The sequence below is a fragment of the Lacerta agilis genome, chromosome 3, assembly GCF_009819535.1.
Source record: "Lacerta agilis isolate rLacAgi1 chromosome 3, rLacAgi1.pri, whole genome shotgun sequence".
Classification (NCBI taxonomy): Eukaryota; Metazoa; Chordata; class Lepidosauria; order Squamata; family Lacertidae; genus Lacerta; species Lacerta agilis.
The window spans coordinates 22,587,456-22,611,896 of record NC_046314.1 but is presented as its reverse complement, the minus strand read 5'-3'; the positions used below and the strand labels follow the sequence as shown (position 1 = coordinate 22,611,896).

Here is a 24,441-nt window from a genome sequence, read left to right as displayed (position 1 = left end):
GGGTACTAATAATAATAATAATAATAATAATAATAATAATAATAATAATAATAATAATTATTATTATTATTATTATTATTATTATTATTATTATTAATGGTCAGGGGTCCTTTTACCTTTACCTAAGAACAGACTTAACTCCTGGTCTGGAATGTGTCCAGTGAGGCCACCGTTCTGCAGAACTGATGTACCAAAAATAGGCCGTAGAGCACCTTCCCTGTTGATAAGTTACTACAAAGGGGACGCTCCAAAGTAACCAGACAGGGCCTCTTGCACTTCATCATAGGACTTACCTTGCTATTTTACCTGGCTCCTCCTGTTTTATTCCACTTCTCCTGAGAGATGTTTGCATGCTGAGGGCATGGGGGGGGAGGGAAGGTGAAATAGGCTGACTCCTCCTAGGTGAAGCATGGGAAAGCTTTACCTCTCTTCTCATAGCTACATCACAGCACACATAATATACTGTGCCTGATATAGCAGTGCACTGAGAAGGTTTAATTCCAGTTATTGAAACCTAGATTGTATTGCATGCCTGATTCTGACTGGGAAACTTACATTGGAATACAGGAAACCTCCTTCTGCTGAATCAGACCTTTGGTCGATCAAGCTAAGTGTTGTTGGCAGTGAATGATGCAACAATCTGTAGGGGTTCAGGCAGGAATCCCTCCTAGCCCTACCTGCAGATGCCAGGGTTTGAGGCTAGCACCTTCTGCATGCACCCCTGTAGGTGGATAAGAGGATAATCTCTTAAGGCTTCCACATGACATAAAATATAATCCATTACATAAAAGTAAAACATAGCTGAAATTTCTCTCTCTCTCTAAAAAGACAAAACTTCTTAACAGTGCCATCTCTTGGCTCTTTTTTGCTGCCACCTCTGCACTCCCACCAATCCTGTGTTTCTATATCAACCACTTTTCGTCCCGTCCCCCCACATCTCTTCTCCAATCTGCCACCTGTGTGTCTTTCATAAGCTGCTTCTGCGGTTCATTCAGCAATGCTCTTGATAAATATTAGCAGAAGCCATAGTTGCTTCTGTCCATTTACTGGAATAGAAAGGAGGAAATAAAAAGGACATTAAATATCTGGTAGTACAAAATGAAACAAAAATGTGATAAATTGCCAGCTTTGTTGAGCAGAGTTTGGCAGATTTCCTATGAAAATTGCGGGGAGATGTTCGTGCTCAAGAACTGCAAGGTTTGACAGAAGCGAGGGTTAAAAAAAGAATCAAGATGTAGGATTTAATTGATATCAGTGAAGCTTCTCTAAGCATGGCTAAATCTGGTTCTAACCCATAATATATGCATTATAGGATATATCCGATGTATATGCTGAGATTAAGGTGAGTTGACCATACTAAGTACCAGCAATTGTATTTTCACATGAAGGCATGGAGAACATTATACAGGGCATATGTTGTGCATTGCCCAGCCAACATGGGCAATCACCAACACATCTCAGAGAATGTGAACATTTTCAGTGTCTGCATTCCAGAAATAGAACTCCAGAAGAACTGCAGAATCTGTGTGTTTTCCTCTGGCAAGTGTTTTCGGTAATGTGGAACTGCAAATTCAGACAAATTCTGGGAGAAACCAAATGCAAGGTGATTTCATAAAAGCACCTCTACATAGAATGTCACACAGTGACATACATTACTGAAGGTCTTTGTAGACAATTACCCCCACCCCTAGGGTGGCTTTTCCATTCAGTTGGGTGAAGTGACTTACTTTAGGTCAGAGCTTTCCAAGCTTTTCATGTTGGCGATGCACTTTTTAGACATGCATCATTTCACCACACAGCAATTCAGTTTTACTAGCAAACCGGAGGTTAAACTAACCCCTTACCAGCCCTGGGAGGAGCACACCTACACACTGCAGCCGACACACCAACGTGTCACGACACACAGTTTGGAAAGCTCTGCTTTAGGTGGTAGTATGGGAGAGGAGGGTGGAATAGATGAAGGCAGATATTGTCTAGCTGCACCATTTCAAGTGTTGGTATAAGCTATGTATCTGTGCCTCGTTTTAAGCTCCATACAACAAAATGTCTTCAACCAGCACTGCCCATCTCATGCTCATTTTCCCTTAGCACTATGCTTGTGTAACAGGGCCTGTATAGGCAACCATTTAAAACATATTGGGATACCACTGCTTATTAGGTTTGGGCAACCTGCACACGTAGAACCTAATGTGGCTTTCATCCTAATTTCAAAGCCCTCTATAAGCGATTGGAGGAGACTCTTGAGAGTCCCATGGACTGCAAGAAGATCAAACCTATCCATTCTCAAGGAAATTGGCCCTGAGTGCTCACTAGAAGGACAGATCCTGAAGTTGAGGCTCCGGTACTTTGGCTACCTCATGAGAAGAGAAGACTCCCTAGAAAAGACCCTGATGTTGGGAAAGATGGAGGGCACAAGAAGGGGACGACAGAGGATGAGATGGTTGGACAGTGTTCTCGAAGCTACTAACATGAGTTTGGCCAAACTGCGGGAGGCAGTGAAGGATAGGCGTGCCTGGCGTGCTCTGGTCCATGGGGTCATGAAGAGTCGGACACGACTGAACGACTGAACAACAACAACAACTATAAGCGATCAGTTCACATCTCTGGAAAGAGGGAGCTGCTCTTTTCCTTGACAGTCCTCTCTCTCTCTCTCTCTCTCTCTCTCTCTCTCTCTCTCTCTCTCTCTTCTCCTTCACCAGCAAAGTAAATAAGGGGGATTGGTGAAAACTTGAGGCCCTGACTTGCATAACCACTTTCCAATAGGACAAAGCCTCCACTGGATGCAGCCCTTTGTCTTTTAATTTATGTTTCTATTTCAGGTGTTTATCATTAACAGCGCTGAGCATTTTTGAATTGGGTAGGAACACTGCAATTAAGCAAGATGTTGGCAAGAATAGGAAGCCTATTGATAGCTAGTGCTATAATTAAGCACTAACCTCTGAGATCCCGACTTGTTTGCAAAATGACAGCTGCGATTTCTATTTGTCGTTTCCATAGTCACCTTTTAAATGGAAAAAATGGCAACCGTAAAGAGTCTTCTGTCACTGAAGTGCATCAATACGTTTCTAGAATAGGCAGGCAAGAAATGGTGGTGGTGGGGATATTGATGTGATTTAAAAATAAAGCATGTAGCCATTATGTAATGTAATGATTCATAGTGACAGATAACTTCTATGCTAGTCTGATGGCAGCTGTCAACTTGACTCCACTGACTAGCTGAACCAAATTGGTGGCCCCTTTTTTTAAACTTCAAGCTTGCTAAACACTTTAGTTTTGCTAAACATTCTAAGTTACAGCATTGTACATTTTAGCAGTTGGCTTTCCCAGCAAGTAGAGCAGGGCAGTTTAGTTCTGAACACACACGTTTATTACAGGACATCTGATGAAATGCATTCAAAACTTGTTCTCTGAACATGCGCCATCTACTAAATGTGGCTCGTCAGTGCTAAAAATATTGCGACGAATAAAGAAGACTCTTAAAGTAATATGCCAAAAAAACTCAATGTTCCTTTCTTTTTCCTCGCTGCACAATAGTAATTGGCTAGGCTGCAGTGATAGCATGGAATGCATGTGGTAATTGTAACTGATGCAAAGAGAAGCTCAGTGATAAGAGCATTGATAAACTTCTGCGAGAGAAATGAAAAGACAGCGTGGCTGTCACAAAATGCTTAGATACAAGGAAGGCTGTTTGATAAGAAGGCGGCAAGAAAGACAGACAGGTACGTGAGGATATAGGGAAGCTGGAATGGGACTTGGGAAATGGCCTTAGTGATGGAGAAGCTCAAAGACAAGTGTCCAGGTGAAATAGTGGGCAAAGAGTTGTGTTGGATAATAAGTTTGGTTAGTAAATGGCCTGGTACATTTTGGATTAGTTCTCTTGCCAGGAATGGGTAACTTGGACCAAAGGGATTCCTCACCATGGCTAATTTCACAGAGTTTTGGAAACACTGATTTTCCTTTTGAAAGCTAGCATCTTGGGCCTTATATAGCTCTTTCAGAACTAGTATGACCACAAAGGCAAAAAAAGGCAAGTGGAAGATTTTTATGCCACTCACAGCTTTGGTATAAATCCGCTTAAAAGGCTACCCTGTGATCAATCTACTTTAGTGCAAGTTAAATGCCAACAATTATCTGGTGATCTATTCAGAGTTCCAACATATAAAATAATAATAATAATAATAATAATAATAATAATAATAATAATAATAATAATAATAATAATAATACATTAAATATTAAAAAAACTTCCCTATACAGGGAAACAGAAGGAGGGGAATCAAACCCTGACAAACCCCACATTGAATGTTCCATGGGGCTGAACAGCACTGCTTAAGCATCACCCTTTGGAAATGACAGTCTGAGTAGGACCAGAGCCACCACAAAGCAGTGTCACCGACCCCTATCTCAGACAACCTCTCCAGAAGTATAACATGGTTGATTATATCAAAAGCCACTGAGAAGTTAAGGAGAATTAACAGGGACACATTTCTCCTGTCTCCCAATGGAGGTCATCATACAGGGTGACCAAAGCAGTTTCTATGCCCAAACTGGGCCTAAACCTTGCTTGAAATGGATCTAGAAAACCAGCTTCCTCCTTAAGTGCCTGGATCTGGTCTGTGACCACCCACTCAGGAACCTTGCAGGGACCATCCCCTCTCCTAAGGAGGTTTTAATCACCTCCCTGGCCTAGCCAGCTGTCCCCACCCTGCTAGTTTTTAACAGCCAAGAGGAACTAGTATCCAGAACACAAGTGGGCACTCTAACTGATCCGAAAACGTTGTCCACGTCTTTGAGCTCTACTAACTGAAACTCATCCAATGTAACAGGACTAGGCAGTGCTCTGGTCACCTCTCAAGATTTATCTGCTCTAACAGTGGAGTAAAAGTCCTAGCAGATGCAAGCGGGAGCTTGAAAATCCACGGGGTTCTGTAAAACATGCCAAAAGAATGGAGGTGGTGTTTTTTTTGGCAATGACAAAAGTGAAAAATGAAGCTAAGTAGACCATATTCATTGGTTCACCTCCTACTCAATATATTAGATTTGGGCACTATTTTTATCCAGCTAGATATTTAATCTCTTGTCAGAATTGCTAGAGATCTTGGCTGAGATGTCTTTATTGCACTGCTCTTCCTGCTTCCCTGCCCAGTCTCATTACACAGCAGTAGAAGGGGAATGCAGCTTTCGAAATTGCCTTGTACGTTGCCAGATGAGATGTCCTTCAATTGCTCTGTTTCATCCAGAACTTCTGCATGTCTGGAGACCTTGTCCTGGGGGGAAACCACATTTCTCCAGTTTTCAGGTGCTTTGAACTGTCCCATCTGGAAGAGCTGGAGCCTGAGAGAGGCAACACAAGCACTATTTGTGGACCCAATCCTGTCTAGAGGCCCCATGTTGCTGATGTTTTTAAATGGAAAACAGATGCATTTTACTACTCTCTTGGGGAAAAAACCTATACTTTTTTTTAAATTAAAAAAACTTGTTGATTCACTACTAAATAAAGGATACCTAATTTTCAGCAAGAAATCCCTTGGCCATTCAAAGCAGAGTGGCTTTGAGTTTATTGCATTTGCAGGTATTTAAAGTCCACCTGCATGTGACATGTGTGAACTTCCTGATCAAGATATGTTGCAACAGGTCAGGAATCATAGCTGGTATTTTCCCTTTCCACCACCCCTTAGTCCTACCCTGCTTTGCGACAGCTGGGGAAGCTCTGATCCTTTAGAAACGGGTTCTGTATCTGTCATAACGGAACTAGTAGCGCTCATCATATCGAGGGCTGAAGCAACGGATTATTCGCTGAGTGACACATTACACGTTTCCTGTCTTGGTTAATTGTGGGAATCATCCTGTGATAGGAGAACTGTGTCATAAAAATGCAACCGTAATTTGCAAAGGTGTGCGTCACGCCGTTACTCATGAACAGTGAACATATATTTTGGTATTTCTGAGTTTGGTATTATATCTTTGGTGTCTGATTGACTCTCAGAGTTTGTTGAATCATCAAGGAAAAATTTCCTGCTACATTTTTTTTTGTTTTGTTATCAGAGGAAATACTTTTAAATTCAGAAATCACTTAGCTGAGAAATTAGGCCTGCTTGAAACTCCAATGATTTCTTTTATTTCTGAAATGTGTTCACTAAGTTGAATATAAATTAACTAAGCTGAATATAAATCAACACCATTCATTTTCATTTTAAATAAGTGATTCTCTACTCATGAGTGCAAGGATCAGGTACTTGAAATGCTACTGCCCAGCCCTTGCCAACCTGGTGTTGATGTAAACTCTAGACCAAAACATTTAAAAAACACAAGGTAGATGAAGGCACATCAAAAAAACTAAGATCATGGCCACACTGGTCCCATCACCTCCTGGCAAATAGAAGGGGAAGAAATGGAGGCAGTGAGAGATTTCACTTTCTTGGGTTCCATGATCACTGCAGATGGTGACAGCAGTCACGAAATTTGAAGACGCCTGCTTCTTGGGAGAAAAGCAATGATAAACCTAGACAGCATCTTAAAAAGCAAAGACATCACCTTGCCGACAAAGGTCCGTATAGTTAAAGCTATGGTTTTCCCAGTAGTAATGTACGGAAGTGAGAGCTGGACCATAAAGAAGGCTGATCGCCAAAGAATTTATGCTTTTGAATTATGGTGCTGGAGGAGACTCTTGAGAGTCCCATGGACTGCAAGAAGATCAAACCTATCCATTCTTAAAGAAATCAGCCCTGAGTGCTCACTAGAAGGACAGATCCTGAAGTTGAGGCTCCAGTACTTTGGCGACCTCATGAGAAGAGAAGACTCCCTAGAAAAGACCCTGATGTTGGGAAAGATGGAGGGCACAAGGAGAAGGGGATGACAGAGGATGAGATGGTTGGACAGTGTTCTCGAAGCTGCTAACATGAGTTTGGCCAAACTGCGAGAGGCAGTGAAGGATAGGCATGCCTGGCATGCTCTGGTCCATGGGGTCACGGAGAGTCGGACACGACTGAACGACTGAACAACAACAAAAGATGAAGGCTACCCTAGTCTTTCTTGTATCATTGCGTTACTTGCAAATACAGAAATACATGAAAAATTCAAAACCGAAACGTTATATCCAAGTCCCCTGTTTGTTAAACATTTGTTTTTTGACATAAGATCATAGGGAATGTCGTCTCTGAAGAAAACAAACTGAAAAAAAGGATTTGGAAGTCCCTTGCCTATACTTCATTGTGACCATTGCATTAAAGCTAAACATGAGATCCAGAGCCAGCCCTGCCATTGCGCAATGGCAGGTAGCTGCTTCAAGTGGCAGATGTTGGAGGGCAATGGCAGACCCCCCAGCTCCCCTTACCCTGCCCATTCCCATCCTTCCGAGCAGGTACCCCAATGGTGGCCATGCCAGCTGCTTGTGGCCTTGGCTGGTCACTCATTTGCCTGTTCACTTTCCCTCAGCACATCACAAAGAGTGGTTGGGGAAGAAACCCCATAACAAAAGTAGGCAGGAAGTTAAGAATGCCAGCAGGCATTGTGCAAATATTGCTCTGCTGAAGTAACACCTAGTGCTGCTGCTGCTGCTGCTGCTGCTGCTGCTGCTGCTGCTGAAACACTGCAGCATTTATTTGAAGAAGAAGAAGAGTTTGGATTTGATATCCTGCTTTATCACTACCCGAGGGAGTCTCAAAGCGGCTAACATTCTCCTTTCCCTTCCCCCTCCCCCACAACAAACACTCTGTGAGGTGAGTGAGGCTGAGAGACTTCAAAGAAGTGTGACTAGCCCAAGGTCACCCAGCAGCTGCATGTGGAGGAGTCTACCGCTCTTTAACCACTACACCACACTGGCTCTTGAACAGATCAAGCACTAGGCAGGGTGATGAGTGGATGATGGTTGTGAGGTGTTGGCCATGCCACACAGCCTGCTCTGCACCCTTTGTGTGAGGCTACTGCCCTCAAATGCCATGGTTGAAGTAAAATTTGATGGCCAGTCTGTTCAGTTTCTTGTACGTTGATTGAGGTGTGTTTACCTCTCAACCTTCACCTCCGGAAGCAACAGTGTCTTGACCCAACTCTGCCTCTAACTCCATTGTCACTTCTTAATTTGGAGGACTGAATGGGTTATCATTCCTTTGTCTAGGACTGATAGGAATGACTGCAAGGCTTAATGTTGCTCCTCAAAAAATTTCCCAATGTTTTTTCATAGTAGTTTTCTAAGTGGACTCTAAGCTCTTGCTGAGTTGATAATTATGTAATTGTTGTTTTCTGCTAACTAATGTGAGTGTTGTAACCTTAGATCATGTGACAAAATATATTTGGTTGCAAATCTCCATTTGGAAGGGAGTTGCCTTTGAGTTTTGTCTCCGAAACTTCATGGAGGGAGCGAGGATGTAAATGAAGCTCTCCTGAAGGGAGAGTAGCCTAATGCCAGTGGAGGCTGGGAAGCAGGCTGTGGGGAGAGACAGACCTGTGATTCTAGGTCTGTTTGGATTATTTCGTATTTTCTAAAATGCTGAGCCTGTGCTGCACAGCACAGGATATTGTGTGGAGATTTTTGGGTGTGCCTTTGATGCTTATGTTCTGTTTTTGAAGAGTTCTGCAAGTAAAAGTTTGAACAATATTTTTATGACATTGATTTATTCCAAAAGGAGTCAGTTCTTGTCTATCCAGTTGCTTCAAACTGCACAATACTAATATCTGCAGTGTGTTTTGCCTGTTAACAAGTAAGGGTTCTACTAGATTAGTTAGGGCAGCCAGTGGCCTAACTCCCATCAGCCCCAGCCAGCATAGGGATAACGAGTAGTCAGGGATAATGAGAACTGAATAAGGATAAGTACCCAGTGAAACAAGAAGTAATAATGATGTGACTTGTTTGATGTTATGCACAAAAAAGGGGTGCCAGCCATTTAATTTAATTACACTGTCCTTTTGCTCTCAAACAATAACGGAAATTATTTTTGTTTTGTTCTTCCTCTAACAGGTTTTGCCTGGCATTCTGCAGAAGCATTGCTGTATTTTACCAGACAGGAACACAGGTAACCACTGAGATTTTCCTATTGTTTTCTGTTAATATATCCCTTTGTTTTGGGGAAAAGAAGTTATGAAAATTGTATAAAAGCCAGAGGATTCCCCTGGTGCTCCTCATGAGGGACTTCAAAATAAATGAAGTAGTGAGAAATGGGTTACTTAATATAAACTGATCCTTGAATTTAAATTACCTGTTCTCTGTGGAAAAGCATGCTTACAAAATATGCCATTCGGGGCCATTACATTTCTAGGAAATTGCTTTTAGCTTCTGCTACTTGAAGTTTCACGTATGCATTCCTGAACTATTTTTTGTTTGTTTATTTCATAAAACATGTTTCTAGTTATTAGTTTCAGAATATCTACAAAATTAGCATAGATAGGTAGTGTTGATCATGTGGCTTTGTATTCTCATTAGCTTTAATCTCCATTTCTCGATGGGGAGTTGAAGATGAAAAGGAGGTATTTCCTATTGCTGTATGGAAAGGAGTCACTTGAATTGGCAGGATTTTGAAAGTTTTAGTTTTCAGAATATTAAATGACTGAAGTTGTACATTAATAATAATGTAGGTCCCCACCCCCAGTCTGGTATGTAATGATAGCGTATCAAGGCATGTGCCTGAATTTACTTTGAATCTTGACTTAATATGTAGATCTAAGTAGGGTTATGTAATGTGTTTACTGCTGCTTGTTCACTGAAGAGAAGTGATCTTTCCACTCCTGCATTTGAGGAAGGAATGTTAAACTTGCGGGAATTAGAGTTTGAAGATGGAGTGCACTTATATCCATGATACGAAAAAGGGGGGAACTCTGTAATAGAGATCCCACTTTCAATCCCTGGCATCTCCAGGTATGGGAAGAAATGCTCCATAACATACTGCTATGCTTAAATCTATAAGATCATAACCAGTACATTGAACTAAGCCCAGAAGCCAACAGATACCCCATTGCACCTATATATCCTAGTTTCAACCAAGAACAAATGAGCTGGTACTTGTCTGCATTGATTAGCTGACGATTGCTTATGAGTACATGTTATACAATGACAGATAGTTAACTCAGCCTGTTATGTCTAATTCATAAGCAGAATAATATTATTTGTCAGTATGTGTATTTACTGTTTCTTACACAATCAGGAGGCTGTGGAATGCAGTGTTCTTAAATTGCCCCATTGCCTACTGTGTTATCTGTAACATAACTTGAAGGTTAATTGACCTGTCCCCCCCCCCTTTCCTTTCGTCTGCTCTTACCTATAAATTAAACATCCAGCACCACTTTTGTAAATAAAAAGGTTATTGGCCATGTTCTGGGAGAGAAAATGCTTAGATATTTATTGCTTTTTAAAAAACTACTGACTAGGAAGCGTTGCTCTACTGTGTGGTGGGCAGGAAATAATGGTGATGGGGTCACAGAGGGTTGTGGATGCAGCTCATCATGTGGAAAAAGGATTGGATCTGAAAATCCTATGGGCTATATTTGTACAGAGTTGAGATTAACCCAAGCATCACGTTTGTCAAGTCTTGGAAAAATGCACCTGATCCCATAGACTTTGTTGTTGTTGTTTAGTCGTTTAGTCGTGCCTGACTCTTCGTGACCCCATGGACCAAAGCACGCCATGCACTCCTGTCTTCCACTGCCTCCCACAGTTTGGTCAGACTCATGTTGGTAGCTTCCAGAACTCTGTCCAGCCATCTCGTCCTCTGTCGTCCCCTTCTCCTTGTGCCCTCCATCTTTCCCAACATCAGGGTCTTTTCCAGGGAGTCTTCTCTTCTCATGAAGTGGCCAAAGTATTGGAGCCTCAGCTTCAGGATCTGTCCTTCCAATGAGCACTCAGGGCTGATTTCCTTAAGAATGGATAGGTAATCAGCCCTAAGTGCTCACTGGAAGGACAGACTTACATACCTGCAAGTGACTGAAATGAAACTGGTAGATCTTCATCAGAATTCCATTGGATTCTGAGCTCCTCACTTTCATATACAGTGGTACCTTGGGTTATAGATACTTTAGGTTACAGACGCTTCAGGTTACAGACTCTGCTAACCCAGAAATAGTACCTCGGGTTAAGAACTTTGCTTCAGGATGAGAACAGAAATCGCACGGCAGCAGCAGGAGGCCCCATTAGCTAAAGTGGTACCTCAGGTTAAGCACAGTTTCAGGTTAAGAATGGACCTCCAGAACGAATTAAGTTCTTAATCCGAGGTACCACTGTACAATTATGGGTGGAATTTTCACACCATATATATAGCACACACACCCCCAATCAATGGCTCTCAAAATACAGCGTTGGGTGATTTATTAATGCTGCTGAATAGTAAACTTTAATTGGTTAGTAGACTCGTAAATGCTGCCACAACTGAGCAGACACTTAGGATATCGCCTTAGATTTTTAAGATAATGGGGAATGGGAGGGGGAGACAAAGAAAGGAGAGAAAGAGCTGCCAGTTCCCACAGCTGTCCCTGGGGGTAGGGTATGTGAAAAGGGCAGCATTGAGCAGCTTTCTGGATGTGTCACCGAAAGTGGAACTGAATAGGGATATTCTTTGCTACCAGTTATAGGAAAAAAACTTAAAGAGTGAACCTCAGCCAGAAACTGAAGTGGGCTTTTCACAAAGGTCCGAGTTGGACTTGAATGTCATTACATAGCAAAAGGTGGGGTCATTCCACCTCTATCCCCAACTGTATTTCTTATCGCAGTTGCACATCCTTGTACATATCAGTCCAGTGGGTATGTTTCTAGGCAATTCGTCAACAGCAGAGTGTGGAGAGTGGGTATGGATGTCGTCATATGGCTTCCATTTTCAAATTGAATGGAAGCTGGTTAGGGAGAAATGCATGAAATCACAGTATTTCTCAAGAAACCATAGGATAAATGTGGACAAACCAGTGGTAGGAAAACCCTGAGTTCAGAGTAAACAGGAGTGGGTACACAGCCTTAGTAGGCTGTTTTTGACCTCGCTGAAGGGGACAAGCTTTCACCTCTTCAGAAAATGCAAAAATAACGTTTGGTCTACTTCAAAGCAGGACATGCTTTTTGAGTGGCATCTACACACCTCCATCTGTAGCTGCCTGAAAAGGAAAAGGAAACACATCTTAGAAAATGGTGGTGATTTAATTGTGCTTCTGGACTATTTCTATGTGCAGGGAGTGAGTTTTGTGCCCGAGCATCCAAATACATATCTTATAGCATTCTGAGATGGTAGTGTCTTGGGATGCCTTTTCTCCTATAACTAGTTCTTTGAAGGGATACAGTTTAGTTATAGAGGAGTGGGAATCGCAATCTAATAAATATAATTCCCTACTAATAAATAAGAAGTTTTAAGAAAGGTTTAGGGGCAGCGCCAGTATTTATATTCCAGCCATTTATTTAAGCAATACAGCTCTCTTGCAGTGCCGATTTTGTAGTCTTCAGCTGCTGCTTGCTCTGACCTTACAGAATGTTACCATGAAGATGCATAGCCATTCATGGCTTTCAGTCCTGTTTCTATGGAAATGGGACCAGGAGGTTTTTTTTGTTGTTGACTGAAGTGATGGCAAGTAGTATCTTAATCTCCATCTAATCCACAGCTGACTAATTCACCCAGTGTTATATTTCTTATCTGGTCTTCTCCCCTCCTGAAAATTATAACAACATTTTCATCTTCAGTTTACCCATGACCTTACAAACTCTCACAGGCAGCAAAGGCAAGATCTTCCCCCCAGAGTAAAAGGAAGAGACAGAGGTAGGGAGAGAGGAAGAATGTGGGTGAATGGTTTTACATGCAAAGATTGGTTAAGAATGAGGATACAAAAGATAAGCCCGGGCAAAGGGCTTTGAATGAGGTGTTTTGCAGAAGGAAAGTCATATCTGAAACATATCTGAGTCACAGGACTGAAACAGCTCATAAAATGTACAGGTACACCCTGCAAACAACTTCTGGCAGCAATGTTACATATATCCCATTGGCACCACCATCTTACTGTATACTAAACGTGAACTCAAGTCTCTGAGCAAGGATCCTTATGTAGCCAAAACCAGTGCCACCTACACACAAGGGGGCAGATATCAGCAGGCTTGGGAGAACCCTGAGATTTGCAGAAGTACAAAACATCTCAAGAGAAAGAGAAAGACCAAAACATCCCACCAAAAACTGAGTGTGCTCCATGGCCACAGAAGACCAACTTTTTACGTGTGTGTGTGTGTGAGAGAGAGAGGGGGGGGGGAAGTGTATGGAACTGATTATCCTGCAAGAGGGCCTGGCTGCCTGGCTGAAACTCTGAATTCCACATTACAACATTTTGTTGCAGCTTCCATTTGCTCCTTCTGCTGTTATTATTTATTATTACCTTTATATCTTGCCATTCATCTGAAGATCACATGGCAGTTCTTCTATCAAAGAACTCAGAGTGACATGCCCGACCTGACCCTATTTTATGTTAGGCCAAGAAAGTCTGAGTGACCTTGGGCCACTTACTGCACCATCTGTTACTCTTTGCTCAGACTAATTGGAGCCAACCATTGTTTAGATTGTGCAGAAAGGTTCTAGATAACATGTACACATTGTTCCCTAAATCCTACAATTCCTTGACCCAATACTGACTGTCATTAGTTTAACCACAGAGAAGGTTTAAGGTGAAGCAACTCATTAGTTCCTGGCTTTGTAAGGGGTAAATAAGAGAGTTTTTGGACAGCTGGTTAAGAAAGACATATGCCACAATATCACTTTGCTGTATGCTTTGCTTTGTTCCCGTTGTACAAATTGTCCACTTCAGGGCATCTTATCTAGTATTCAAAGTCTTCCACGTTATTGACCCTGCTTGTCTTGGTCATCTTTCGGGACCATGACCTCCCAGAATATCCATGCTTCGTTGGAATCCTGAAAATGTTTGACATTGATTCGTTACCATATGGGGGATGGCTTTTCAACACAGGCCTTGCAACCTCGAGCAACTGATGCCCAACTGTGGAATTTGCTCAAGCAAGAAGTACATGTGTCACATACATCTGTTAAGTGCCTTATCTTGGGATTTCAATGTAAGAAAAGAGTTTTTGGCACTGTTTCCCTGCAGTAATCTCTTATTGAATCGCCAAGTCCTTTCAATCGTATTAGCCACTGTCAATCTTGTAGGAAGTTATGGTAGGATTTTTATTTTTCTATGTGCATGTTTCACATTTCCCAGAAGGAAAGGATATTAAAAGAGATGTGCTATTATGACTTACTTGGAGAAATCTGTTTAGATATAACTTTTGGCAGACCTCCAGGTAGTTGTAAGAGGAAGCACAAAATGCTCCTTAAAGTCTTCTCCAGCTACTGTTTTGTGTGCATGTCTACCTGGATTAGGCAAGAAAATGTCAGATGTGTGAATTGTATGTGCCTTTCATTTATCGGCTTCATTGCTAGTTTTGGAAGCCATCCCACTATTTTCTCAGGCTATTTCTTGGGGCAGGGCTCTCAGATTATGATGGAAACTTAGAGCTATACACCCTAATATAAAGAGGAACAGACCTGGTTGTTTTTTTAAAAAAACAACACTCCCCAATCCTCGGTGTTTTTTCAGTTTCTTCAAAACAATCTATCAATGATATTAACCAAAATGTATAAAACAAATTTGCCATGCATCCCGAAAGCTGCTCTTCTTTGTTAGGTGAGACCAATAGACTTAGAATGAATTGCAACTCTCCTAGCAACTATGAGAATCTGCATTGCTAAATACTGGAAGACTGTAGCAACCCCTCAACTAACACACTGGTTGGAGAAGACAGGACAAGTTCATTAAAATGACACATTTAGGAAGAGAACTCAGAAACCAACAAGAGTCCATAGAATTCTGGATTTTCTTCATTAGTTATTGGAACAAGAAAGATGAGGACAATATTTAGCCCTACAATCAATTAAGCTTTCCTGTTCTCTCTCTCCCTTTCTTTTTTCTTTCTTTTCTCGCTGTCCCATTTATCCTTGTCATCTGCTTATGTTACTACCGTATCTTATTAGATTGTCGCTTTACCCCTCCGTAATCACCATGATGAGATGGAAGCATTTTTTTTAAGCTTTAAGCTTTTCATTTTATTTTAAGAAAACAGGAGGAAGAATATGTGAGCCCATGCCCCCCAGTGACATGCATTTAGGGTTAATTACAGCAGAGTTTAGGTTGTTCTAAAAGCTCCGCCAAAAGCCTGCATCCCCCTTGGCATGAGAACAGGAAGGGCAAATTCAGTGTTCTTCCATGCCACATCATTTTACCCCTATTTTGGCTTTTGATGCTAAATGCCCCCAAAATGGATCATTTTACTGTGCAGATTATGCTTTTCTCACAACCATCTCTGCTTGTAGCAGATGTAGATTTCCAGCTGTGGCAACTCATAACAAGGAGCAACATCTGTAGTGATGGCATATACCCAGGATAATTCCTGCACTCATGATACAAGCAGAAGTCAGCGTGGGCTAATTATACTGACACCCTTGGCTGAAATGGTCATATTTGCCTGCTCTCAGAACTGGGATGATAGGAAGCTCTGCGTCATCTTATTTTCTTTTGAACCTCAAGGTTAATGAAGGCAATTTTGTCTTAACTTGCATTAGATCACTTTGGAAAGACAGAGAATGCCCTGAAACAGATTAATCTGTAGCTCTATGCCTCTGAAGTATTACTGGTGGGTTTTTGTGTGTGTGTGTGTTTTTTAAAAAAGAAAACTAATATACACTGTCAGCAACACAAGTTGCATCAATTAAAGTTTTATAGCCTGTGTTGATGCTGATTAACTACAAAGCTAAATGAAGATGGGAAATGGCAGGAATGATTGATGTTTTATTTAAAAGGCACAGTTTGTTTATTTAGTGGTTCAGTTTAATTCGCAAATAGGTGCTAAGGCAGTGTATAAATCATACTGAAGCATCTACTTTGTATGGATGGGCTTTTTGACAGCCAGTTGTGAGGAACATAGTGTCGAAGTGCTTAGCTTAAAACACAATGTGCCAAGTTCAGTAATAATAGACTTTGGGTGTGTGAAAGTGAGAAAGTGCTAGCTGAAAAACCGGGCCCAGTATGACATCTCTGATGTCCTTGGGAGAGGGTTTATTTCTCCCCTTACCCTAACAACCCAGGAGATTACCGATAAACCTGATGCAATGTTCAAATTCACACTATAACACAGAATAAATCAGCAGGAATACTAGAACCAAAAAAGGAAGGAAAACAAAAAAGAGAAAGAGAATAAGAAAGAGAAATAAAATACTATCAACAATCATAATAATCCTAATAAAACTCAAAATCACGTAGTTTTATATATATAGCCCTTTATATAATAATAATAATAGTAATAATTTATTATTTGTACCCCACCCATCTGGATGAGCTTCCCCAGCCACTCTGGGCGGCTCCCAAACAAATGTTAAAACAATACAGCATTAAATATTAAAAACATCCCTAAACAGGGCTGCCTTCAGGTGTCTCTTAAAAATAGGATAGCTGCTTATTTCCTTGACATCTGATGGAAGGGTGTTCCACAGGGTGGGCGCCACTACCAAAAAGGCCCTCTGTCTGGTTCCCTGTAACCTCACCTCTCGCAATGAGGGAACCGCCAGAAGGCCCTCGGCGCTGGATCTCAGTGTCCAGACTGAACGATGGGGGTGGAGACGCTCCTTCAGGTATACAGGACCGAGGCTGTTTAGGGCTTTAAAAGTCAGCACCAACACTTTGAATTGTGCTCGGAAACGTACTGGGAGCCAATGTAGATCTCTCAGGATCGGTGTTATGTGGTCCTGGCGGCCACTCCCAGTCAGCAGTCTAGCTGCTGCATTCTGGATTAGTTGTAGTTTCCGGGTCACCTTCAAAGGTAGCCCCATGTAGAGCGCATTGCAGTAGTCCAAGCGGGAGATAACCAGAGCATGTACCACTCTGGCAAGACAGTCCACAGGCAGGTAGAGTCTCAGCCTGCGTACCAGATGGAGCTGGTAGACAGCCGCCCTGGACACAGAATTAACTTGCGCTTCCATGGACAGCTGTGAGTCCAAAATGACTCCCAGGCTGCGCACCTGGTCCTTTATCACCAATTTATCTCAATCTTCAATTCACATACAGAGAATTGAGTCCTTCCAGCTCCCACCTGGAACAGCTCCCCCTTCCTCAGCCTCACATGCTAAGGAAGACCACTCTAGCCTGCCTGTCACAAATGTCTCTCCCTCTTCTATCCATCACCTTTCTGTACGTATCTTCATTTATCCCAAATATAAGTCTTCAGGTATTAAAAACATACATATAGATAATATTTATAGAGAACTATCAAGAATTAAAGTTCGTGGAAAAGGCCATATGTGAATGTTTAGAGGGATGTACATTGTTCATTTTCACAGACTGGCAATAAATTCAGTGGCAATTGCATCTTCTGAAACCCCTTTTCTCCGTAGAATAACCCAATGGTGGTAGATGCTTAAATGGTGGAATACTTAAATGGCGGCAGAATACGAATCCTCAGTTGGTGGAAGAAGAAGAAAAGCTATACGGGAGAAAACATTGAAACCTTAATCTCCTCCAGAAATACTAAATTAAAATAAATCAAAATCAGGTAGCCACAATAGACAATTACGGCAAAATTCACAGTAAAATAATACCAACAGATATATACACAATGCAGCTGATTAGCTTACCAATCACTCAGAATTATTCTTTAGGCTCAATTCCAAGCAAACTACATATGGTAGAAAGAGCTGCTAATAGCTAAAGCCTAGGAAACAAAAGAGTTGGAATAATGGTCACATTTGAATGGGATAGTGATAAATTACTCTCCTTGATGTCTGGGCTGTTTAAAATGTATTATGGTGAAAATGAGATGGGGTTCCCTGTCTGTGCTTGAGAATTATTCAGGTTATTACAAAAAAGATAAAAGGAGCAGGGGCGGACTAGTTTGAAGTTTAATATGACCAAAGTATATAGACTCGTACTAGGTATTTATAAAAGTCAAGCTCAAAAACTTAAGGTGTTTTTACATTATCTCAGTGATTTTTTTACAACAGCAGTTTAGGGCAGTTTAATCTTTTTAATTTAGGATGAGGGTGGGTTAAGGCTGAATGATGGGACATTGCCTAAGAGGGCTGTTACTGAGTTAATGGCTGAGGTGAGATTTAAACCAAAAACTTTCCGGCGCCTATATTAAACTGTCATGTTACAGCAATGGTGGATACTAAAGTAAAACTCTACAGAGTTGCTGATATTTTACCTGGTAAGAAGTTCCAAACTAGATTCCAGGTGAGAGAAGTGGCTTCAGCAGGCAGGTAAGGAGGTTAGGAGAGGGGCTGGGGGAGCAATAGGGCAGACAGGTGGATTAGGGGAAGGGGTAGGTTGTCATTGGGGAATGGATTTGGATGCTCTTTTGTGCTTGTGATGATGCCATGAAAATGTAGCCCAACCCAAGGAAGGCTCAGAAACTCCCAGGCTGCTTTCGGACTTTTAAGGAAAATAACTTGGTTAACTAACTGCAGTTCTGAAGCAAGTCCTGAAACTGATTTTTTTTTTTTAAATCGGAAAGAAAATTGTGTCACTCTGACATAGTTTGCAGTGATAATAATGGTGAAATGGAAAGTATACATGAGAGTATCGGTGCGTGACTCAGATGTATATTGATTGTAGCAACGGTACGAAAAGCAGAGGTTCATATATGCATCCACATAAATATGGAGCATTTTGATATATTAACAGTTGAGTCCATCTTGGCAGACATTTTAAAACCGTATATCCTACTTTAAAATATGCCGCCATTGGAACCTCATGTGGAATTCTGCAATCTCCTGTGTCCAAGCAATTAGAAGAGTGTGGAACACTCTGTTGAATTGTATTTGGTGACTTCATCTTCGTTTATGCGCTTGGAATTTGTGACTCACTGGAATTAAGTTACAGTGCGCAAGAAAATGTATTGAAGTTGCGCTGTAGGTGACAAACATAAGAAGGATGAATTCAAATCTGCTTCTAACAAAGAGACAGATTTGGAAAATTGGCCATTGTGTCTTGATGCCAGTCTCTTATATAACTTTCTAGAATGGCAGTGACAGTTCTAACTGCTATAAAGAATTTCTCTCAAAACACAAGCTTCTAAAACAAGTCAAGAATAATTCTGTGCTTGGAATAAAGTGTTAACTGCTTATGCCTTTCTCTCTCTCTTTTTTTTTTTACATATACACCTTGATTTTTTGCCATCTTTTTCCAGCCCCAAAATGATGTTGAGCAAATAACTTTTATTTCAGGAATAAATATATAGCACAGTTTTAATGGTATGGTGACACACGATTGTGTGTGTGTGTGCTGAGTTTATAATAGGTCTTGGGGGAAGGGGAAATCTTTTCAATTTGTTTCCCAGTGGTAAAATTTTATAACATTCCAACTTGTTGCTATAGAAACTACAATAGCAAGAAGATACATTAATCGGATGCACTGTATTTTATGTGCCTCTATCTGCTGGGTTATGCATTTTATTAATCTCCAAAGCACATTGATACTAAGTGTCATATGTAGCCATTTGAACACCGTTTTGAAACTTCCCCTTCCCCTCCCCTTCTCTCTCTCCTCCCCCCCCCCCCCAATTATGGGCATTGAAATATTTTAATAGCTTATACTTTGCCGTTGCATGCATCACCCTTGCAAACCATTAGTAGATAACAGCCACAGCGATCTACTGGGGTATGTTATGCTAATGCTTCTCTGTTCCACAGGAGAGCACTAAAGATTTATATTTGTTCAGCTATTTCAAAAGATGAAAAGCATCCAAAAAGCATTAGAGGTTGTTATTAGCAATGTCCCATAAAAAACCTCCTTTCTTTAATGTTTCCAGTGTGTTGCCATGACCATCCAGCCACTTAACCACTTTCTACACTCATTTATTGGTGAGTCAGGTAGGATAATGAAGCTGTATTAGCATGGATTAGTTGCTCACTCATTAAGCTTCTTTGACTATTCTTAATCAGTGTAGTTGGTATGGTGGTGTCCTCATGGTTCTGGCAGTGTGTGTGTGCAGCATCTGGGGGTAAGGGATGGTAGACCTCGCCGTAATTTCCTCCTACACTAGGAAAAGGTTCCGAACAGTGTTCAGATTGTGATTACATAAGTAAAGGGCGGTTATTATTCCACATTCATCTGGAATGATTTTGCTTATTTTAATAAATTAACATTTTTACAAAGCTGTCTCAAAGATTGTGCAAACTGAGTTGCGGCACCTCTCAGGTTGGCATACCAAGAGAACGGGGGAGGTGTTCATGGTGAGTTCCAGCACCTCTGTTTCTAGCACTGCCTATAATCTTGTTTAGATTTCTGGACTCCCCCCACCCTTTAAACTCCACATTTCTAAAAAGTTTTTGATTTGTTCTGTCATTGAAGAATTTTTTCCTGTGTATATGCTACTGTTTTCACTGATGGCTCCCTTAATAAACACCCAAAGTGTGGATGGCATACATCAGCATATGTGCATCTTTGAACACCTGTGCAGGTATATGTATTTCTTCCACACCTTATGCTTTGCTGTAAGGAAACACATTTCTCCCATTTGCTGTAGTAGTGCAAGGGAAAGACTTTTGCTGTATCGTCATACCTCTATTATACTAAGTGTGGAAAAAGCCAAAGAGAGTAGTTCCTTTTAATCAGACTTGCACAATATGAGACCTAATAAGCCAGGTGCAACCCAATAGCTATGTATTCTAGCTTGATGTAGTCCAGTTTCTACTGTTTCAGGAAGACAGTGAAAGGCAGGTACCTGAGGAGTATGTTTTCACAAACCCTTTTAATGCAGTTCTTACATTAAAGCTTCCTGTCAGGAAACCCCCCTCCCCACGGCTGGTAGGATCGCGGGAGTGTCTGCAGTATAGAGAACCCGAGAAGCTGATTACCAGTTCGTCCTCCCCCTCAAGCACCGGAAGCGACCATTCCTCCGATGGGGAGGGGGAGTCAGAGGCAGGAAGGCGGTGCAGGGGCTCTGAGAGGATCGCAGAGCCTCAGCACCGTAGGGATAGCAGGGAACGGGGTCAGGTTCCCACGCTCCGAGGGAGCAAACAGGAAGGACGTAGAAGGGGGAGGCGGGGGTTGAGAATGCCGCGCCTCTTTTGCTGGACAAAGAACAGGAAAGAGTCATTCCTGGACTCTGCAGAATGAGGAGAGGGACGTTGAAACTTTAGCTCCACTGTACATAGCGATGCACAATAAAGAACTTAGTTTTTAGAAGTTCTGTGTCTGGCACTTTACTCATGAGCAACCACTGACGTCCTTACACTTCCCATCACCTTTGATAATGGTTTTATAGTTGATGTTTTAACTGTGTTATACGATATGTATTGATATTGTTAGAACTTGAAAACAGACCTAGTAAAGAGGGCACTGCAGTAACTTCCTATTGCTCAGATCACTCGGGTGAAAAACAGTAGGGGATGAGCAACCGAGCCAAAGTCAGCACCCCCAACCTGCCAAGTACCGGTATCTATTGGGCAAGCCTACATGGTTGGACTTGTGAGGCTATCAAGTGCCTGGATGGAAGATTGCTTGGGGAATCTTTAATATGTTCTGCCTGGGGTTCCGTCATGTTAGCTAGGTGAAATATGGACCTTGAGGTTGTAGTGGATAGCTCGATGAAGAGTACAGTAGCTGTGAAAAAGGCAAATCCCATTCTACCTACACAGTATGCTGCTAAACACCAGTTGCTTTAAGGCTCAGGGATGAAGAGCACTGCTGAGCTCAGGTCCTGCTTGTATTCACCCTACAGACACCTGTTTGGTCACTGTGGGAACAGGATGCTGGGCTTGGATGGACCATTGGCCTAATCCAGCAGGCTCTTCATATGTTCTTATGGAATAAGATGATTCAAAGTTAGCAGTAGGAATTCCTCAGCTTTGGATCGCAGTAGGAATTCCTCAGCATTGCATGCTGGTGACTGTGTTTCATCTTACAGCAGAAACTTGAGTCTTGTCTGAGCATTTATCATGATGCCTAACACTGTGTTTAAAGCGTGACTCATTCATTTTGCACATTAAAAATGAAACTGAACATGATATGCCCCCAAGTTACATCTTACTGAATCAAATGTGAAATTAAGAAATGTGTAAAAGCATGTCAATTTCTATCCTTTAAATACGTAAAATTGGTCTTTAAACATTGCTTAAATCTGACTTGGTATGTACCAGTATGCTCTTTCTCATGAGCTCTGAAAAAAATATTTATATTAAAGTTGTGTTTAAATTTATCAGCTATAAAAAGCACTCTTCAGGGCTGTGTTGACATTTCTCGGGAAAGAATTATCTGATAAAGTTTTGAGAATTTTCTTTTTTGAGCTCCTCCGAAGGTGTTTGAGAATTACAGTCCTCTTCTGAATAATATTCGATGACATTGTCTCCCCAGTTTCACTATCTGTGAATTATAAGTGTGGATCCAGTTCTAATATTATTTAATATTGTTTTAATTCTGTTGAAAGTTGCAATGGGCTTGACCTCCAGTTCTGATTTTTCTTTCTTTCTTGCCCCTGTCAATGATTGAAGAATATTTGGCAATATACCCTCCATCCAAATTTTGCATCTCACAATTTTGAGGGGTGATTTTGGGTTCATAGTTTCACCCTATAGCCTCATCGGTCTTCATGGCGATATGTTGCCATTCTGGCTCATTTGACTACAGTAATAAAAACAGCTGCTGCTGCAGCAGCAACAACAAAAAAGTAATAAATAAAAAGTCTGGTGCTATATTTCAGCCCCCCCCCCCAACTATTTTCACACAAAAAAATTCAATAATATGTATTCATTTCATTTGATTTATAAAAAATACGTAGGTACCTCTCTTCATAAAAAGCAGGGTGGTTTAAAACAGTCATACATAAAACCATATCAAAAATTTAAAATCAGAGACCAGCTAACTATTACAGAAGGATGTTTTCTTAATTACCAGCATCAGCTTGGCAGCATAGAAATCTTTTCAAATATCTAATATCGAATAAAAATATTGACTGCCTTTGACTTTTTAAGCACTGTAGTAATTGTACATTCTAATTTGGATTTATGAAACCCATTGAAGTTGCTGGTGCTGTAATGATCAATAGGAAAATCCATTTTGGGAAAAGTGAGTAAGCGTGTTCTGAAATGATTTCGGAGGTCCAGTGACAGCCTACACAACATCAGTACTATTTGTACATTTGAGTTAAAGGTTTTAAGTCTGTAAATTTGAAGCAGTGGCAGCGGAGAGGCATAAAAACTGATACTTGGGGTGCTCACATAATATAATTCTATGAAATATGCTCAGGCCCAAGAATTGGGCAGGAAGGGAGCAGGCTGACTGGCTGAAAACCAAAGTATGCAGCAGCTGAAGGCTACTAGTGTGGTGCAAAGGGAGGACCTGGTGGATTTATATGGGCCCAATGGCTTCTGATTGGTCCTCATGTGTCACCTGACTTCCCAGGGCAGGAGAACGATGAGTTGTGGTGTGAATGCCCCTGCTTGAAATTCCCTTGAGTGTCCAGATGAGGCTCATGGAAACCAGCAGAAGATGAATGGTACTGGGGAAACGCTTTTTGGCGCCTCTCTGATAAAATTACAAACTTCAAAGTTTTATAAAGGCACAGCAGTGCATATTGCATGGAAGAGATGCTTTTTGCTTGAGGCAACAGACTAGTAAAGAACAACATTCATTGGGAAGCAAATGGGTGAGCTGTATATCGGTATTAGACTAATACACACTCTGTATGAATGACTGCTATGAGTTTGGCAAAAAGTCATAGAGTTGTTGTTTTTAATTAAAAAACAGAAACAAAGTAGAGGCAGGTAAATCAAGAAATGAATGTTAATGGCTGCCACCACCACTTCAGTGGCATAGAAGTAAAAGGGGATGCACATTTCAGTACCGTACTTTTCCATCTATTGGACGCCCCCATGTATAAGACACCCCTCCCATTTTGGGGTGACTCAATTTTAAGAAAATGAGGGGAGATGGCCCAAAGTTGTTGAGCCTCTCTCCCCACGCAGCTGCGGGCAGGAAACACTCCCTAAATCATTTCCTGCACACAGGTAGGGAGTGTTTCCCTTGTGCAGCAGCATCGAAGGAAGTTGCACTCCAGCCAGCCAGCGGTTGGCCGGAGGGCACCTTCCCCCATGCCGCTGCACACGGGAAAGGATCCAGGGAGTGCTTTCCATGCGCAGCGGCATCAGGGGAAGCTGCGTGCCACCAGCCAGCACCCCCAGATCGCTCCCTGAGCACAGCGGCATCTCCCACCCCCCATGCCACTATCTGTGTATTGGACGACCCAAGTTTTTTTTACATGATTTTTGTGTCGAAAAACCTTGTCCAATACACGGAAAAATACTGTAGTTTAGACAGTTGTCATTGCAATCCAGGACCAGCTCAACCGTGAGGCAGAGTGAAGCAGCCACTTTGGGCAGCATAAGCCCCTGAGGCGGCATCCCCAAAGGCGCTCTCTCTGTCCTGCCACCTCCACCACTGTTGGAAAAACTGCACTGG

General features: G+C 41.6%; 1 long non-coding RNA gene across 1 annotated transcript in view; it reads left to right on the top strand.

Moving 5' to 3' along the window:
- Positions 1-24,441, top strand: part of LOC117043394 — a 170,856-nt gene that overhangs the window by 50,055 nt on the left and 96,360 nt on the right. The window contains exon 3 of the long non-coding RNA XR_004426182.1: positions 8,954-9,008. This is a non-coding gene — a long non-coding RNA (uncharacterized LOC117043394). The remainder of the gene's footprint in view (positions 1-8,953; positions 9,009-24,441) is intronic.